The 5,001-nt window shown below is 33.1% G+C and overlaps 1 pseudogene; it reads left to right on the top strand.

Moving 5' to 3' along the window:
• Positions 1-1,984: 1,984 nt before the first annotated feature.
• On the top strand, positions 1,985-3,406 carry LOC126767210 (uncharacterized; annotated as a pseudogene).
• Positions 3,407-5,001: the final 1,595 nt, after the last annotated feature.

Genomic DNA, 5,001 nt, shown 5'->3' with positions numbered 1-5,001 from the left:
GATATTTGCCATTGGTTAGGGAGATAACCATTGAACATCAAAATAGCTATGTGTTATTTTCCCACTCTCTGAACAAAAGTAACAAATATTTACGAATGCAAGAGAGTGAACAATAACAAGTCGCTTACACGTTTGCTAACAGCTAACCGTCTTGCAGGAATGTAACTTTGTCAACGATGAGTGTGCCAAGTGATTATTAAATAAATAAATTTAGCTAAAAATAACAAAACAAAAGTAAAATGTGAACTTTTTTCAATGGGTAAATGTTCAAGAGAGCGGCTTTTTCGAAAACGTGCACCAATTTTCACGGGAAATGCCTTAAAATTCGTGTTTTTAATTCCAACTTACGAATATGTATGGCGCGATACCTACTTTTATGTTTTTTTGTAATAAAAATAATAAAAAGTATTATGATTTTTCACGATATTTACGCTATAAATGGCATCACTGTCCGAAATTCAATTAGGTACTAGTGATACAAGCAGTGATCGGTTTCGAAATATCGATACTCTCGATATTTGAGACTAAAGGAGAATTGATAAAAATGAGAGGCATATAATAGAAAAATAATAATAATTGGAAAATGAAAGAAATTAAAATATCGATATTCTCAATATTAGAGTCTGAAAGAGAATTGGTAAAAATGAGAAATACATAATAGAAAATCATAATAATTGGAAAATGAAAAGAAAACCCCGGCTCGGTCCAACACCCCCGGCGTTCATAATTATTCTGTGTCCAGCTTCTTCTTTCTGCAATAATAATGAACTATAAATGTTTCTATTATGCATTTCTCATATTTATCAATTCTCATTCAGTCTCAAATATCGAGAGTATTGATAATTCGAAACGTTCAGGCCTTGCATCAATAGAGCCCTTTCGAATTTACAACAGTGATGTCATAATTTCGAACATAACCTTGCCATTTTCGTTGAAGTGATTGTGAGGCTTTTTTCATATTTTATAAAAATAACATAAAAACTAATTTTTTTATTGATTAACTAAATAACATCGATAATTATATGTATATAATTATATTGATATAATTGATAGAAAATATATTTTTGACATAAGACGTGTTATGCAAAAGTGAATTTTTAATTTCCCGGGAAATACGATGTTTTTTTATTAAAACAGAGAAAATATTGTTTTTAAAGGCACGCGCCTTACATATTCGTAAAGTAGAATTAAAAACGAGTATTTTAAGACATTTCCCGTGAAATTGGTGCACGTTTTCGAAAAGCCGCTCTCCTGAACATTTACTGCGTTTAATGTTTAGATATATATGGATACAAAGTGAAAATGTGAAAAGTTTAGTAAAACTCTTGAGAAGTACTATAGAATATTTTAAAAATATACATAAGTGTTAGCAACATTATTTTTGCATATTTCTTCTGGAGCAGCTCCCTATCAGCACATACCCCCATTCATACGGAAATTCGTTTTTTCACCCGATCGCCAAAGTAAAGCTCCAAATACACGACACGAACATTTCCATGAACATTCCCGTTATGTCATGTTTCTGCGAACTTTTCTGTCGTGTATGGTGGTGTTTGCCAGTTCGCGCAAATGATCGCCAAAAATCAAAATATTTTAATTTTTGGCGAACATTTGCGCGAATTGTTCAGGCGTGCGTATGGCGAAATAGCTCCCGTAGTAATTTCTGAACGGAACAGACGTGCGCGAAAAGTAAAATGACAATAAAAAATTTCGGAGTGAATTTATTGAAATGTATAAATCTTTGCCATCATTGTATAAAGTAAAAGCAAAGATTATTGCAATAGAATTAAAAAGAATAATGATTATGCGACTTTAATCGAAAAATTAAAAGAAGTAGATCCTGATGCCGCAAAGGACAAGTTATAAAAAATAAGTAGTTTGCGGGCGCAATACCGGCATGAATCAAAAAAAGAGAGATAGTCTGGTGCTATGATTTGCTATGCTTTTGAAAGATCAAGAAGAACCTTGGCAAGGCGTTACCACAATGCAGGATGAAAATACAAACACATTTGAGGTAAAAAAAAAAAATCAAAATTTTATTGTTTCTTTTTGTTTGTGAACACAAACATTCATTTTGTTTTTATTCCGTAAATGATTCACTTTCTTATATTTAATATATTGTTCTGCCACGGAACTGCTCCCACTGTATTAAAATAATTACAATATTTTTCTCGAGTAGTTTTTGCTAAATTGGATGCATTCTTTACACTTGAAGCTTGAAGAGCTGTAAGTCCATGGTCATTATGCCAATCGGCGTATTCTATCGCTCCGGGATCTGTTTCTTCAACATCGAATCCACCTTCAAAATACGTCTCCTCATTTTGCCTCCGTAAAAAGTTATGCAAGTAGCAACAGGTTAACACAATTTTCGTGACTTTTTCTGGTGATAAATTAATAGTTTGTAGGAGAATTCTAAATCTTGATGCTAAAATGCCAAAACAGTTTTTAACAATTCTTCTCACCCGAGAAAGCCTGTAGTTAAAAATTATTTCTTCTTCCTTGAGTTTGTTGTGGGCTAAATGGCTTTCATGATATTTTCTAACAGGGAAAAGCATCGTCAGCTACGAATACAAATGGTAGTTTTTTTCTTCGCAGTTTGAAGCGGCTGAAGGTCAGAATTTTCAATGTTTTATTTTTTTAGAGGTGAAAAAAATTTTGTTTCGCTAAAAGGCCGGCATCAGACGCTCTTCCATTTGTGCCAACATTCACCATCAAAAATTCAATTAGCATAACCACTGCCATTAAAATGATAGAAATTTTTTTATAATTATAATAAAAGGATCCAGATCCAGGTTGTTATATTGACGTGTTTTCCATCAATTGCGCCTATAAAATTTGGGAAGTTCCAGCGTGCATCAAAATTTTTCGCTTCTACCTTCCAATCTTTTCTGTTTGTGGAAGCTGAAAAGGTAATGAAAAAACTTATAAATCTTTCTTTTTTAGGAATTCACTGTTCGACCAAGCAAAAGAAAAGTTTCTGAAGAAGATAAACTTATTAAAATTGCATGCGAGAGATTGCCAACAGTCATGAACCCACAGAAGGTGACTCCTTGGCTCAATCATGGCTTCGCAATATAGTGAAAATGAGGCCTGCCAGAAAACAATGGCGCGAAAACTCATATCGGATGTTTATTTCAAGGTTTCTTGGGAGCATTGGAATTTGGACACGCGATTCAAATCCAAAATGTTTTAACCCAAGTCAAATATTAACACCAAATGTCATTCCGCAATACCCAATGCGCACGTCTACGCAATCACTTAACTACGCGGTGCCCCAACACATGCAGAATTATACAATAAGAGTTCCGACTCCTCTAAGTAGCGGCTCATCCATAAACAGTAGTAGAATGTCACCTCAGTCACAAAAATGTACGAATCGTTGAAGATACATCATCCATTAATTTGAGCTCGGTAGAAAACTTTACAAAATTTCTTTGCATCGTTTGAAACGACGAATAATTTATTTTTATTTTTACTTCAAAAACCAATAATTTTCAGACACACATATGTACACATGAAATTTTCTTGTTTAGTCGAAAACAAATAATTTAATCAATAAATAATTACCTTAATAAAATCTTTTCAATTGACTTATTATGGCATCACAAGTCTCTGTAACTATTTTCCCAATCGTTTGGGGCAATTGCTGTCAAAAATTTTAAGTCTTCAAAGCTACCAGCTAGAAAGCGCAAAGTTAAAGCAAGGCGGTGATGAGGGAGTCGCTTCTCTCATTATTGTATCCCGTTTCGTTATGAATGGCAAAAATTTTTTTGTAAGTTGGTCAAATGTTGTCTTGCTCATACGAACGTAATTTTTAAAATCATTTTAGGCGTTTTAGTTAACTTATTCATGGACAAATTGGAAATTATATTTGATAATGGGTGGACCAAATAAGATAACTATTGTGGAAAATTTGGTATTACATAAATCAAAGAGATATTATGATAGCCATGTTTTCTGAATTTTAAGTATACATTTTTGTAATCACAAACTACATACACGTTTTATATGTCAGAATTTAGCTATATGCCGGCGATCAGAATCCTACTCTGTCCCCAAATGAAGTGTTTGATTATCCTAACAGATTTACCACATTATTTTTCAGTTCTAAGCTGTTTTTAAATAAAATAGGATTTTAAAATATTATTTTCTGAATTTACAATATCTATATAGTAGTAAAGAGTAGTTTAAATTAGCTTACACAATACTATTTTGCCATGCTCAGTAGCAATACTGGTATACTATTTAAAAATAAAATGATTGTTTGAAATATATTCCGATTCAAACTTTCAAATCGAAAATAACTTGTTTGGCCCAATTAAAAATACAACTCAAATTATTTAATTTTTAATAGCGAATAATGAACCGCCAAATTACATTTATTTGTTTTTTAAGTTTAAATATCAACTTCCACACCATTCATAATCAACCATAATTCACTAGATGTAAAGACGAATTGTAATTCGCGTAGATACAAATGCTTCTTTTCAAATCGCTGCTTGGTCACCAACGCTGCCAACTTTCTTTTGATGAGCGTTGTTTATTATTTGCGTAGTTCTTCCCGATGTTCTATCGGTTTTGGAGCTGTTCCCCCACTCTCCCAAAGGTTGGATTCCGACGCATGTCATAACGTCGGGAATCGCTACCATTTTTCATCTTTGCTCAGAACATGATGGATGGAACGCTTTGGTCTGCAAAAGGTGGGTGTTGAGTGTTTAGCATTATGTAAATCAATTTGCTCAAAACCTACCCAACAGTTTGATAAACCTGACCAGCAGTATCGGGATCCTAAGCGCAATTGACAAAAGCTTGTACAACATCCGAATGTGCTCACCGTAGTATTTGCTCTTCAAAAAGTTGCTTCCACCCTCAAACACAAAGCTCATTGGTCTGGGACTAGCTTTTAAAGCAAACAAATAATCAAACGTTCTACATCAGCTTCTTTGCTGATTCTATAAAAAAATTAAAATACTTGGCAAATCTTTTTGAAATAAAGTTTAA

Source organism: Bactrocera neohumeralis, unplaced genomic scaffold (assembly GCF_024586455.1).
Source record: "Bactrocera neohumeralis isolate Rockhampton unplaced genomic scaffold, APGP_CSIRO_Bneo_wtdbg2-racon-allhic-juicebox.fasta_v2 ctg4689, whole genome shotgun sequence".
Classification (NCBI taxonomy): Eukaryota; Metazoa; Arthropoda; class Insecta; order Diptera; family Tephritidae; genus Bactrocera; species Bactrocera neohumeralis.
This window is presented reverse-complemented; position numbering and strand designations above follow the sequence as displayed.